The sequence below is a fragment of the Schistocerca nitens genome, chromosome 3, assembly GCF_023898315.1.
Source record: "Schistocerca nitens isolate TAMUIC-IGC-003100 chromosome 3, iqSchNite1.1, whole genome shotgun sequence".
NCBI lineage: Eukaryota > Metazoa > Arthropoda > Insecta > Orthoptera > Acrididae > Schistocerca > Schistocerca nitens.
The window spans coordinates 839,943,386-839,959,585 of NC_064616.1; positions in this window are offsets into that span (position 1 = coordinate 839,943,386).

Consider the following 16,200-nt stretch of genomic DNA (forward strand, 5'->3'; position numbering starts at 1 on the left):
AATGCCCAGGTGTATCAAGGCCGTTATTACGGCCAGAGGTGGTTGTTCTGGGTACTGTTTTCTCAGGATCTATGCACCCAAATTGCGTTAAAATGTAATCACATGTCAGTTCTAGTATAATACATTTGCCCAATGAATATCCGTTTATCATCTGCATTTCTTGTAGGTGTAGCAATTTTAATGGCCAGTAGTGTATGTAGGTGGGTGCTACACGTTGTTTGACTGTCCAGGGAACGAACGCTCAGGGAAATTTAAAAAGCCCAAAGTTGTAACTTGTGGTTTATAGGATAGGAATTGGTAATTGAATCTCCGCTGGCGGTTGGCTGTGGAACGGGCGAAGAAGGCAGCCAATCAATTGACAGGACACTTTATTTATGAACGCGAGCAGACATTATTCAGCACATCTGTAAGAGACAGATTGCCGGCGACGGGAGGTGATCTTCGGATTTCGTTACATCGGTACGGGTGTGCCGACGCAGGCGTTTAATGTGGATAGTAACGCGGCCCGGCTACCACAGCCTGCTAGCGGATGGTGGCTGACTGCTGCGGACGGCGACGCGGCAGCGAGGCGGCGTCCTTGTGCTCAGGGTGGACACCCAAGTAACAGTCATCGAGACCGCGTCGAAACGTGTGGAGCCGGATCGGTGATCTGGTGTGGCATAACCGGTAGCGGGGCAGTCATTCGGTGGGAATCTGCGCGACGTTCGACGCGCGGAGGCGCCGACTGCATAAGCCGTGTTTGCTGACTCTGCTGAGCTGGCAGGGCATAGGCTGGTGGACTTCAGACTGGCTTATGTCGCTGGGCTGCGGTCCGGGTGTCGGTGTCTGGGCGGTTACATCGTGGTGCAGAATGTCTTCCTTGCATGGTCTGCCTCTGGAATTGATTGAGCATCTCCACGATATTTGCTGTATAAACCTGTAACAAAAATACGCTATTCTTCTTTGTCTCTTTCAATTTCCTCTATCACCCCTGTGTGGTAGACATACCAGACGAACGAGCAGTATTGCGGTATTGGTCGAAATAGGGTACACATCTTGAAGATCCTTCCAATGAATGTCAGTCTGGCATATGCGTACCTGCTGTTAGTTCTATCTGGTCGTTGCACTTTACGTTCCGCCACATACATACTCCTGCTATTACTGATGATTCTACAATCGCCGGCCGTAGTGGCCGAGCGGTTCTAGCCGCTTCAGTCTGGAACCGCGAGACCGCTACGGTCGCAGGTTCGAATCCTGCCTCGGGCATGGATGTGTGTGATGTCCTTATTAGTTAGGTTTAAGTAGTTCTAAGTTCTAGGGGACTGATGACATCAGATGTTAAGTTCCATAGTACTCAGAGCCATTTGAACCATTTGATTCTACAATCGCTCGCCTTGGTACAGTCACGGTTCCGCAGGCAACAGCAAACATATTTCCATGATGGCAATCACTGTTTTGTCTCACATAGGTTAAACGTATTACGAGCTATGGCGAGTATTTTTGACATAATAAGCACTTTACTTACTGTTTTTCCATCTGTCTCGTTTTCATTGGACTTCCCCTTACAAAATTGTTCAAATGGCTCTGAGCACTATGGGACTTAACATCTCAGGTCATCAGTCCCCTAGAACGTAGAACTACTTAAACCTAACTAACCTAAGGACGTCACACACATCCATGCCCGAGGCAGGATTCGAACCTGCGACCTTAGCGGTCGCACGGTTCCAGACTAAAGCGTCTAAAACCGCTAGGCCACCTGTCCCTCCGCCAGGAGAATAGTTCTCAAAAAATGTCTTCCCCAATGCACCATATGTAATTTGACACGTGAGTCAAGAATTGTTCCTGCGTTTGGTATAATTAATGTCATATTAAGTGTTCATAATGTTGACCTTGAACACTAATATATATATATATATATATATATATATATATATATATATATATATATATATATGGTGTTTCAAAAATGACCGGTATATTTGAAACGGCAATAAAAACTAAACGAGCAGCGATAGAAATACACCGTTTGTTGCAATATGCTTGGGACAACAGTACATTTTCAGGCAGACAAACTTTCGAAATTACAGTAGTTACAATTGTCAACAACAGATGGCGCTGCGGTCTGGGAAACGATAGAAATACACCGTTTGTTGCAATATGCTTGGGACAACAGTACATTTTCAGGCAGACAAACTTTCGAAATTACAGTAGTTACAATTGTCAACAACAGATGGCGCTGCGGTCTGGGAAACTCTATAGTACGATATTTTCCACATATCCACCATGCGTAGCAATAATATGGCGTAGTCTCTGAATGAAATTACCCGAAACCTTTGACAACGTGTCTGGCGGAATGGCTTCACATGCAGATGAGATGTACTGCTTCAGCTGTTCGATTGTTTCTGGATTCTGGCGGTACACCTGGTCTTTCACGTGTCCCCACAGAAAGAAGTCACAGGGGTTCATGTCTGGCGAATAGGGAGGCCAATCCACGCCGCCTCCTGTATGTTTCGGATAGCCCAAAGCAATCACACGATCATCGAAATATTCATTCAGGAAATTAAAGACGTCGGCTGTGCGATGTGGCCGGGCACCATCTTGCATAAACCACGAGGTGTTCGCAGTGTCGTCTAAGGCAGTTTGTACCGCCACAAATTCACGAAGAATGTCCAGATAGCGTGATGCAGTAATCGTTTCGGATCTGAAAAATGGGCCAATGATTCCTTTGGAAGAAATGGCGGCCCAGACCAGTACTTTTTGAGGATGCAGGGACGATGGGACTGCAACATGGGGCTTTTCGGTTCCCCATACGCGCCAGTTCTGTTTATTGACGAAGCCGTCCAGGTAAAAATAAGCTTCGTCAGTAAACCAAATGCTGCCCACATGCATATCGCCGTCATCAATCCTGTGCACTATATCGTTAGCGAATGTCTGTCGTGCAGCAATGGTAGCGGCGCTGAGGGGTTGCCGCGTTTGAATTTTATATGGATAGAGGTGTAAACTCTGGCGCATGAGACGATACGTGGACGTTGGCGTCATTTGGACCGCAGCTGCAACACGGCGAACGGAAACCCGAGGCCGCTGTTGGATCACCTGCTACACTAGCTGCGCGTTGCCCTCTGTGGTTGCCGTACGCGGTCGCCCTACCTTTCCAGCACGTTCATCCGTCACGTTCCCAGTCCGTTGAAATTTTTCAAACAGATCCTTTATTGTATCGCTTTTCGGTCCTTTGGTTACATTAAACCTCCGTTGAAAACTTCGTCTTGTTGCAACAACACTGTGTTCTAGGCGGTGGAATTCCAACACCAGAAAAATCCTCTGTTCTAAGGAAAAAACCATGTTGTCCACAGCACACTTGCACGTTGTGAACAGCACACGCTTACAGCAGAAAGACGACGTACAGAATGGCGCACCCACAGACTGCGTTGTCTTCTATATCTTTCACATCACTTGCAGCGCCATCTGTTGTTGAAAACTGTAACTACTGTAATTTCGAAAGTTTGTTCGCCTGAAAATGTACTGTTGTCCCAAGCATATTGCAACAAACGGTGTATTTCTATCGCTGCTCGTTTAGTTTTTATTGCCGTTTCAAATATACCGGTCATTTTTGAAACACCCTGTATGTGTGTGTGTGTGTGTATTTTTTTCCTGAAAGACAATACTGCACCTTTAATCTAATTTGGATTTCTCACAGCAAAGGCCCATGTTATGCGACAGCTCATGTCTCCGGGCGCCATTGGTGTTTCCTTGTTTCCCTATAATATAGGCTTGTGCTTCCGTAGGTTCGGATGAAGTTCACCCTGACATTTACCTTTCCGGAGTCGCTTTATACAGCGTGTCAGTGCTCAAGATCAATATTTTGGGCACTTGACATGACATTCATAATAATAAATACACCTACAATACCTGAGTTATGTGAGTGTTCACGTTGGTACAGGAGGACTGGGAACACTTCTCCCTGCTGTGGCGCGGTTATCTTGATGCAGTTCTATACTATTCTGGGTTCTCTTCCAGCCGTGTGTAGAGCATCCTACTTTCTGGCCTTTGAAGGAATGCATGCAGTCGTTTTAAGTCCTGCAGCCTTTCTGTTGCAAGACGAAAAAGACCTCCATGCAGTGGGGTTAGTTCTACGCGTAGAGGAAACACAACTTTACTGTGAACATTACACTTGTCCCAGTGGCCAAAGTACGTATCCCGTTTCAAAACAGAGAAGCAGTCATCCCATATTTATATCAGGCGAAGATTTCTTAGAGTCGAGGATAGTCTTGGTGATTTTAAGAAGTAAGGAGCTACCGCAAGTTTTACATCGTAAAACATGTCCTGGGTCACAAAAACGACGTCAAATGGAGATGGTCTGCTGTTGCAACTGCTTATTATTTCATTCCAGTCATTAAGTACTTCTGGTGAAGTACCTCTCTTTCTCTTCTCAATTAACGCAAATTCTTGATCACTGGGAAGGGAGGAGAGGCCCTTCACCGGAAAAATGAGATTCATTTCCTTGAAGAGATGAAGGCAGTAAACTGGTATGTATGACTTTTATTCTGTCCAGAGCGCCCATCACTCGACTAAACTAAATGATGGGCAGTCATAGAGGAGTTACTATTAATACAATGCAACAACATAGACGTAACTTCATTTGCCCCCTTTCTTCCTTCTCAAATCGTGTACACCAACCACGTAATACCAGAGTTTCCTGCAGAAGAATACATCAGTGGTATGTATATGAGGCAACGGCAGGTTCTGCAAGAAGTCATATGAAATTACCATGCAAGCCCCTTATCTAGCAGCTTATTTGTACACTCTCTTCATTTCAAAAAATTTGACTGCTCTACTCTGGTGCAGCTCTTTCTTTTACATTAATGAGTTATTTTCTCCATGGTCTGATGCACTTTCTATATGTAACTGTAATGCATCGCACGTGCAACAAGTAACTGTTCTGAGAATACCGAATTTAATGTTAAATTCATTGAAAATAATAAAACTTGTATGACAAATTGAGTCTTACTTTAGCAAGAAACATTTAGTGCATAAGGCTAAAGTTCAAACATTCTGTTAAATAGACTCCATTTGGGTTATCTAATAAATATAAGAACTGCATCAGGAGCTTCGGTTGGTCTTGAATGGTGCTTACCCCTCAAGTTCTTTGGTGAAACTCCCGTTACATTAAAGGAATGCTAGATCTTTCTTAATCTTGCTCTACTTATTCTATGTAGAGCAATCATACCATTGTGGTAAACTTCCTTCTCAACGCCATTAACCCTTACTTTTTTCAGAATAGGTGACATCATGGTTATAAGGAAGGTCTGTTTTCCCTTAACACCAACGTCTTGTCTGTTTTAAGTTGGAAAATTGTATGAGTCCTGACATATAGGAAGCCTATTCGTTCTTGGATGACATACCACTGAATCGTGCTAAGAACTCTTCTCAGTTCTCAAGTCCTATCCATGAAAAACCTTCAGTCTCTTGCACCTGCAAATGTATCAGAACCGTTAGTACTAGAAATTATCATATTGTATTGTATTTATGTTAACCGGGGGTCTAGAAACGACGGAGAGGCTCCGTCTCCGCCGCAGCCACCACTGGACTCCCCCTCCCCCTCCCCCAGGGAACGTCTCAAACCAGACGAGTGTAACCCCTATGTTTGCGTGGTAAAGTAATGGTGTACGCGTACGTGGAGAACTTGTTTGCGCAGCAACCGCTGACATAGTGTTGCTGAGGCGGAATAAGGGGAACCAGCCCGCATTCGCCGTTACAGATGGAAAACCGCCTAAAAACCATCTACAGACTGGCCTGCTCACCGGACCTCGACACAAGTCCGCCGGGCAGATTCGCGCTCCTTCCTGGCCGGAAAGCCGTGAATTAGACCGCACGGCTAACCAGGCGGGCAATTATCATATTAGTTTACCATTTGTGAATCGTAATGATTACTGATAAATGAATCCACAAAATCGCTGGCTCAGTAATAAACTATGAGCTTTGTAATGGAGCAAACGCGGCCTTAAAGTTAACAAGCAACATACCTGCAGTAATCCCCCGTTGTTCTTTTAGGAACTGAAACACCTTTGTTGCTTTGATGATACACTCCCTTCACTCTGTATTCCTTTACCTCAGCACATTCTTCATTTTCTTCTGCCTTTTAAGTGACCATGCTATACTGCAGTCAGGATCCCTTTGAGCTTTTGACATAATGCAACGGTAACAGCAGATGGTCCGAACACAAGATGGAGGAACATGTTGTAGACTGCAAGCAAAAACAACCAGTGTCGCTTGACTATGATTGTTCTAGCTGGAAAGTCAACTGACATTGGTCGTTTTTACAGAACTGCCAATATTCCTTGCCCCTGCAGCTCAGTGACTACGGCTGCTTTTGCAGAATATGTGATGCATGCAGAGAGAGGAGCATCTGTTATTCCCTTTCTACTAATAATCTTATTTTTTGATATTTTTTGACATTGGTTGTTTACGCCAAAAACCCTTCATTTACTTGTTTACGTCAGAAAAATATCCACATTATACTCTATAGACTAGAGAATACTGAATCTCGATAGGTTTATTCGATCTGTTTGTACACTGTCTGACAAAAAAAGTAAAGCACTCAGAAGAGGAGAAGGAAATAAATGAAACTCCATCGGTTGAGAGAGTTTGTGAACTGTTTCAGTAATTACAAAATTTTATTCAAGTCTAGAAAGAACAGTATGAGCCCACTTATCCATATGACGTTACACTCCCTCTGACGTGGATGAATCTACTGATTCAGCTGGGAAGGGTGTCATAAAGCAGATTTATCCTCTCTTCAGGCAAGCTGACTCACAACTGTTGCAATTGGTTGGTAATATCCTAGATAATTGCGCTGGGAAATTTTTGATAGCCGATCTGGTCACAGGCACGTTCTATCGTTTACAGGTCTGGAGATAACGTTGGCCACAGGAGTACCTCAACATCACGCAGAAATTTCATAAAGAGACGTGCCGTGTACGGACCACGATGTCCTGTTGTAAAATGTCATCGCGACAATTCCTTTTGAGGGGTATCTCGTGAGGGCACAGGATGTCTGTTTCGTACCTCTGGGCCATCAGAGTTCCTTCCGTCACTTCCACCTGTGACCTGAAGTGATACTTGATGTCTTTCCATGCCAAGAGAACACTAGGAACTCAGATGTACCTCTCCAAAACAGTGGCAGAATGGGACGTAACCCCAGGTTACCGTCATAATCGCCAACGATGGTCGTCTGACAATGAGATAAGGCAGCCGCGCGGGCTAGCCGAGCGGTCTAAGGCGTCTGGTCACAGTCCGCGCGGCTTCCCCAGTCGGAGGTTCGAGTCCTCCCTCGGGCATGGGTGTGTGTGTCATGCTTAGCGTAGATTAGTTTAAGTTAGATTAAGTAGTGTGTGAGATTAGGGACCGATGACCTCAGCAGTTTGGTCCTATAAGACCTTACGGCAAATTTCCAAATTTTTGAGATAGCGCAGAACAATGATCCGTCGCTGATCACAGCGCAAAGCCATTCATCAGCACTCCATGGTTCCCAGTGTAGGTACCACTGCAAACGCAACCGTTTGTGGTGTAGTGTTAACGGCAGTCTGCGCATGGGTTGGTAAGGCCCTACTCGGGATATTGCTGGTCTCCGACCAGTGGTGCAGGATAAAACAGAACGTTGCGGGCAGTCCATTGCTTGTTGTTCTAAGGTGGCATGCGTAGATGTGAAGGGGATCATGAAGTGCTCGGCGCACAATACGGCGATCCACCCTTGTAGTGGTCAAACGTGTTCGACTGGAATCTTGATGACGAATATGCCAGCCCTGATGTTACCATACAGACCAACAAAGGGACCACTATCAGATCACATTTGAATACCATACAAATATAGATATTACGCGATTCGACCAACCGATCAAATGGTGACCCACAATGATGCTCCTTTCTAACTCTGTCGTGTTCAAATGGTTCAAAAGGCTCTGAGCACTATGGGACTGAACATCTGAGGTCAGCCGGCCGCGGTGGCCGTGCGGTTCTGGCGCTGTCTAGTCTAGGGGACTGATGACCTCTTATGTTAAGTCCCATAGCGCTTAGAGCCATTATGTATTTATATACTATATATTTTTAAAAAATGTAGCCTATGCCAGTTTGAACGGTTATCAGCGTATCGTGTAGACGTCTGAAGTAAATCGCTTAAGTACTTTTCGAGATTTTTCGAAGCAACTGTGAGCAGCATCTTGTCTTTATACAGGGTGGTCCATTGATAGTGATTTGGCCAAATATCTCACGAAATAAGCATCAAACGAAAAAACTACAAAGAACGAAACTCGTCTAGCTTGAACGGGGAAAACAGATGGCGCTATGGTTGGCCAGGTAGATGGCGCTGCCATAGGTCAAACGAATATCAACTGCGTTTTTTAAAATAGGAACCCCCATTTTTATTACATATTCGTGTAGTACATAAAGAAATATGAATGTTTTTGTTGGACCACTTTTTTGGCTTTGTGATAGATGGCGCTGTAATAGTCACAAACGTATAAGTACGTGGTACCACGTAACATTCCGCCAGTGCGGACGGTATTTGCTTCGTGATACATGTGACCGTTTACCAATTGCGGAAAAGGTCGATATCGTGCTGATGTATGGCTATTGTGATCAAAATGCCCAACGGGCGTGTGCTATGTATGCTTCTCGGTATCCTGGACGACATCATCCAAGTGTCCGGACCGTTCGCCGGATAGTTACGTTGTTTAAGGAAACAGGAAGTGTTTAGCCACATGCGAAACGTCAACCACGACCTGCAACAAATGATGATGCCCAAGTAGGTGTTTTAGCGGCTGTCGCGGCTAATCCGCTCATCAGTAGCAGACAAACTGCGCGAGAATCGGGAATCTCAAAAACGTCGGTATTGAGAATGCTACATCCACATCGATTGCACCCGTACCATATTTCTATGCACCAGGAATTGCATGGCGACGACTTTGAACGTCGTGTACAGTTCTACCACTGAGCACAACAGAAATTACGAGACGATGACAGATATTTTGTACGCGTTCTGTTTAGCGACGAAGGGTCATTCACCAACAGCGGTAACGTAAACCGCCATAATATGCGCTATTGGGCAACGGAAAATCCATGATGGCTTCGACAAGTGGAACATCTGCGACCTTGGCGGGTTAATGTATGGTGCGGCATTATGGGAGGAAGGATAATTGGCCCCCATTTTACCGATGACAATCTAAATGGTGCATTCTATGCTGATTTCCTACGTAGTGTTCTACTGATGTTACCACTAGATGTTTCACTACATGACAGAATGGCGATGTACTTCCAACATCATGGATGTACGGCACATAGCTCGCGTGCGGTTGAAGCGGTATTGAATAGCATATTTCATTACAGGTGGATGGGTCGTCGAAGCACCATACCATAGACTGCACGTTCACCGGATCTGACGTCCCCGGATTTCTTTCTGTGGGGAAAGTTGAAGGATATTTGCTATCGTGATCCACCGACAACGCCTGACAACAAGCGTCAGCACAGTGTCAATGCAAGTGCGTACATTACGGAAGGAGAACTACTCGCTGTTGAGAGGAATGTTGTTACACGTATTGCCAAATGTATTGAGGTTGACGGACATCATTTTGAGCATTTATTGCATTAATGTGGTATTTACACGTGGTCATGCTGTGACAGCATGCGTTCTCAGAAATTATAAGTTCACAAAGATACGTGTACCACACTGGAACAACAGAAATAAGATGCTCAAACGTACCTGGGTTCTTAATTTTAATTTACAAAACCTACGTGTTACCAACTGTTCGTCTAAAATTGTGAGCCATTTGTTTGTGATTATTACAGCTCCATCTATCACAAAGCGAAAAAAGTGGTCCAACTAAAACATTCATATTTCTTTACGTACTACACGAATATGTAATAAAAATGGGGGTTCGTATTTAAAAAAGACGCAGTTGATATCCGTTTGGCCTATGGCAACGCCATGTAGCGGGCCAACCATAGCGCTATCTGTTTTGCCCCTTCAAGCTGGACAAATTTCGTTCATTGTAGTTTTTTCGTTTGACGCTTATTTCGTGAGACATTTGACCCGATCACGATCATATGGCTCTCATCACTATGGCACTCAACTTCTGAGGTCATCAGTCCCCTAGAACTCAGAACTACTTAAACCTAACTAACCTAAGGACATCACACACATCCATGCCCGAGGCAGGATCGAACCTGCGACCGTGGCGGTCTCGCGGTAACAGACTGTAGCGCCTAGAACCGCACGGCCACTCCGGCCGGCCCGATCACGATCAATGGACCGACTTGTATAGTGGTATAGTAGTATAAAGATAATAATATTCACTGCTAACCGATCATGACTCGCTGAACTGTCGGAACTTGGATGGTGTCGATGACCTTTTAAATGGTTGTTTCCCGCTCCGCAATGGTTTTGGGTTTGATGCTGTGCGCACCTTGTCTTTAATATAGCCCCACAAAAACGGAGTCGCATATGTTCAGATCTGCAGAATATGACGACCAATCGAGGCCCATGCCAGTGGGCTCTGGGTACTCCAGAGCCAGAATGCCGTCCCCAAAGTGCTCCTCCAGGACATCAAACACTCCCTTGCTTCGATTGGGTCGAGCTCCGTCTTGCAAGAACCACGTCTTGTCGAAATCAGAGTCACTTTAGATGATGGGGTTGAAATCATCTTCCAAAACTCTCACGTGCCTTTCGGCAGTCACCTTGCCATCAAGGAATATCACACCGATTATACAGTGACTGGACACTGCACACCACACCGTTGAGGGAGAAGAGACTTCTCGATCGTGAAATGCGGATTATCAGTTTCCCAAATGCGCCAATTTTACTTATTAACGAACCCATCCAAATGAAAGTTGGCTTCGTCGCTAAACAAAACTATACTGCGCATACTAATTCCCATCACGCCCCGCGGCCAACCGTGCAGTTTGAACGCCCTAACGCAAACCGTTTAGAAGTTATACGAGGGGCGTTTGAAAAGTCCGTGCAAAAAATAAAAACTACTTACGTATTTGAGGTGAACCTTTTTTATTTTTCGACATAGTCTTCTTTTAGACTTATACACTTCGTTCAACTCTGTTCTAATTTGTTGATCCCTTCCGAATAATGGGAATTGTCCAAGTCTGCAAAATAGCTATTAGTTGCTACAGTCACCTCCTCGTTTGAATAAAATCTTTGTCCCGCCAGCCATTTCTTCAAATTGGGGAACAAATAGTAGTCCGAGGGAGCCAAGTCTGGAGAGCAGGGGGAAGGGGGGGGGGACGAGTTGTAATCCTATTTCCATTAATTTTGCGACCACAACAGCTGAAGTGTGTGCTGGTGCATTGTCGTTATGGAAAAGGACTTTTTTGCGGTCCAGTCGCCGGCGTTTTTCTTGCAGCTCGGATTTCAAACAGGCCAATAACGATGAGTAATTTGCACATGTAATGGTTTTACCCTTTTGCAGATAGTCGATGAGGATTATCCCTTGAGAATCCCAAAAGACAGTCGCCATAACCTTTCCGGTCGAAGGAATGGTCTTCACCTTTTTTGGTGCAGATTCTCCCTTGGTAACCCATTGTTTAGATTGTTGTTTGGGTTCAGGAGTATAGTAATGTGTCCATGTTTATTTCACAGTGACGAAACGACGCTTTAAGTCCTGCGGATCTTCCTGAACAGCTCCAAACCATCCTTGCAACACTTCACGCGATTCCGTTGTTGGTCAAGCGTGAGCAATCGCGGAACCCATCTTGCGGATAGTTTTCTCATGTCCAAATGTTTGTGCAAAATATTATGTACCCATTCATTCGAGGTGCTCATAGCGCTATCAATCTCACGCGCTTAACTCTTCTGTCATTCATTACTATATCATGGACTTTATCAATGATTTCTGGAGTCGTAACCTCCACAGGGCGTCCAGAACGTTCAGCATCACTTGTGCCCATATGGCCACTCCAAAAATTTTGAAACTACTTATAAACTGTTCTGTTCGATGGAGTAGAGTTACAGTAATGTTTATCAAGCTTCTCGTTAGTCTCCTGAGGCGTCTTGCCTTTCATAAAGTAATGTTTAATCACCACACGAAATTTTTTCGTCCATTTTTTTACAATCACTCGATTTCCTTGATTCACACGAATGCCAAACACAAAAAAATGGACCAACATGGTTGAAATTTTGTGTGCGTTCCTTCCAAAGATGCTACTAACTAAACATGACCTCGATACGCGCCGGTGGAGCTATCTCTTGGACTCTGCACGGACTTTTCAAACGCCCTTCGTATGAATACGAAGATGGTATCTGTTCTTTCGGACGTGTCCGAAAGAACGGATACCATCTCCATATAGTAATGGCTAACCAGCCATTGACCTTCTTCTTCTGTGCTGGATGCACATGCAGTGCTCGATCTCTTACGGGACTCGGTAAGATTGTCTGCCGCGAGTAATGAGTGTAATGGGCAGGGGCACTATGAATGTCCTCGTATTGTGTGTGTTGTGTCTAGACAAGACAGCCTAGACACAATGAGAGGAAGCCGGAGGCACGCGCTTAAACTCACGCATGCTGGCGTGAGGTCTGAAACAGGATACGTAATGAATGCTATAAAGAAAAGTACGTAGCTTCTGGAATACTTAACTTTAATCCACATTTGTAGAACATCGCTCTTGATGATACATTAATATCTCAATATCAATTGAATACGGTGCCTTGCTAGGTCGTAGCAAATGTAGCTGAAGGCTATGCTAACTATCGTCTCGGCAAATGAGAGCGTATTTGTCAGTAATCCATCTCAGGCAAAGTCGGCTGTACAACTGGGGTGAGTGCCAGGACGTCTCTCTAGACCTGCCGTGTGGTGGCGCTCGGTGTGTAATTACTGACAGTGGCGACACGCGGGTCCGACGGATACTAATGGACCGCGGCCGATTTAAAAGGCTACCACCTAGCAAGCGTGGTGTCTGGCGGTGACACCACGGTGTGGACATTAAGTTGGGAATGTGGATCTCACGGGGGAGCGTGCAAGGGATAAATTCCTGTAGTCGCACTATCCTCCGTGTCCTCGGTGGCTCAGATGGATAGAACGTGTGTCATGTAAGCAGGACATCCTGGGTTCGAGTCCCGGTCGGGGCACACATTTTCAGCTGTCCCCGTTGATGTATATCAACGCCTGTCGACAGCGTAGGTTCTTGATTTAATTATCATTTCGTTTAGAAGTAATGACGATTTTATTTCGTATAGTCAATAATTGTCGCCCTGTAACTTGCGTATGTCATTTAGGCAAGTCGGACATTCTGTTGTATTTCAATTTGCACTTTAGAATGGGTATAAAGCCGATATCGTGATTGTGTGAAAAAATTTCAGTGAATAGTAATGGTGTAAGTTTCTTCCAATACGGTTGCCTTTGTAGCGGAAATGCCGCGAATCCGTAGTTATACTTGCGAACTCGTGTACCCGCTCTCCTTTCTGAGCCGAGTCGAGTGCGCTTGCACAGGATAACAGACTCAGGTGACAAATGGGCTGTGGCGGAGCCTCACGAGTCCATTCTACAGGCGCACAAGGACAGGGTCTTCGTACATGACGTCAGAGGACTCGCTGGTAATTTTAAATTGAGTGTACGGAGCTCATTTCTGATCTCTAGTAGGTAAAAACCTGAACGCCGTATGTTGTAGTAGATAAGTTCTCTATTCACACTTGTAATGAGTCACCTAAAAGTACCTAACAGTTAAGAGAAGTGGAAAATTTGAATTTGGAAATTTATGGGAAGGACTATGGGACCAAACTGCTGAGGTCATCGGTCCCTAGGCTTACGCACTACTTAATCTAACTTTAACTTACGCTAAGGACAACACACACATCCATGCCCGACGAGAGGAGCTGCGCGGACCGTGCACGACGCGTAAGACCGCACGGCAACACCGTGCGGCATGTGAAAAATGTGATGAGAGTGTGTGAAATGCGAAACTGAAAGAAAATCATGATTCCCCAGTAAATCAGAATAGCTCTACCCATGTAGGAAAGGAATACTAACTGCTCGCATTATTCATGTTATTCGGACGTATAGAAAAGCAGTGCATTGGACCCACGATGATTTATACATATTTTCCGCTTCGTTATCGGTTGAGTATAGTTGTGTCTTGCAAAAGATAATGACAGAAAGACGCCATGTAGACCATTATTTGTGGTACAGAACGCCGGGAAGCCATGAAACAGATGAGACATTAACTGGTTTCTGTGCAGCACTGAATGCGTAGACCGAGCGACGAGACGCACTGGTAAGGGCATTGGACTCGTATCCAGGAGGTCTGTCTCGCAAATCGCAATCGGCCATCCTGATTCAGGTTTTCCGTGATTTCCCTAAATCGGTTAACGTGGATGCCGGGATGGTTTCTTTGAGAGGACACTGTAAATATCCCGCCACAATTCGAGCTTGTGCACCCTCGCTAATGGTTTCGTCGTCGACGGAACATTAAAAACCAGTCTTCTTTTCTTCTTTCGAATGTGCCTAAAATGTCAACGTTTTGGTCACGGTTCTCGACACGTAAGTATTCGTTGTTGGTCAGCAAAAGATAGACCAAATGCAAACACTCCTCAACAAGACCGATATCGGGACTTAATTACACGATGAAATCCAACAATTTCGGCAAAGCAATCCCTTATAGCGCTTGCAGTTGCGTACGGTGTTTGCAGCTGCCTCAGGAGTTCTTTATTTCCCGACAGCATACATAGCAGAAGATAGAGAAGACGCTCTATATACCAGACGTGCGATCTACTCAAGTCAGTGCAAGGGCGGGTCCGTATATTGGCTCTGAGCACTATGGGACTTAACATCTTAGGTCATCAGTCCCCTAGAACTTAGAACTACTTAAACCTAACTAACCTAAGGACATCACACACATCCATGCCCGAGGCAGGATTCGAACCTGCGACCGTAGCAGTGCCGCGGTTCCACACTGCAGCGCCTAGAACCGCACGGCCACCGCGGCCGGCTGGTCCGTATATTGTCAGATCAGCAACATCTAAATTGCGTAATGAGTACTTCATGTACACAATAGTTGCTTCAGCCACGCCTGTGCGCATGAAGCTGCCTTGATGATTGAATTTCTTGCGGGTGAGGAAATCAACCGTATATATAGAACACCGAAGTCTTGGGATAGAGTTCATGACGACAGAAACTCAAATCGAAATCTACACCTCCAAATTTAGATTTTCTGTAGTTTCGTAGCGGTCGCACGGTTCCAGACTGAAGCTCCTAGAACCGCTCGGCCACAGCGGCCGGCCAGGACAATTACACTCCATGCAGTTTCATTCGTGTGTAAGAGTTGTTCTAGCTTTGCTATGAATTTACGTAATTACGTGTACGTATACATCGTTTCCACGTAGTCGCCCATATGCCTGCTCTACACTTCCCCACTCCCGAACACCCACACAGTCCACACACCAACAAGCGAGGTGGTGGATCGGTTAACATTCTGATCTCGCATTCGGGAGGCTGGATATAGGTATTTTGTGGTCTCGTTATAAGGCAAAAGTGGTGATGGTACGTTTAAAAGGACACGTCCGATTTCACCCACCTTCATTCGCTCAATCGGAGCACATGCTCCATCATTAATGACTTAGTCGTCGCCGGACGTTAAACCTATTTCCTTTTTCTTTTTGTCAAGGGATCGCTTTGTAAGCAAGATAATATGGCAGAGATGTTCATCAAATCCCATAGAAAAACGGTACAAGAAAGACGTTGTGCATAAAGGAGAGGTTTAGTGTTAAAATTCTGATAGCGTGGGTGGAGGGGAGGAGGCGGACGTCGTACTGTAAGTCATCTAAGTTGGTTATGTGGTTTAGATGTAGATAGCAGAAAGCTATGTGTGTGAGTCACGTTTCTTATATTAAGGTCCGAGACGTTTTTTTGGGAGCTTGCACCTTCACCCTAGTACAGATGATTTCTGCAAGCTATATGCCTTCAATAGTCTACTTTCGGTTTCCTCCTGCAAATAATTACTGTTGTATCTTAAATTTTTCAAAAATGGGACTGAGGTGAAATGTTTCAAAGCATGACACTTGTAAAAGATGCTACACAAAAGCCGGCCGCTTTGGCCAAGTCGTTCTAGGCGCTTCAGTCCGGAACCGCGCTGCTGCTAAGGTCGCAGGTTCGAATCCTGCCTCGGGCATGGATGTGTGTGATGTGCTTAGGTTAGTTGGGTTTAAGTAGTTCTACGTCTAGCGGACTGATG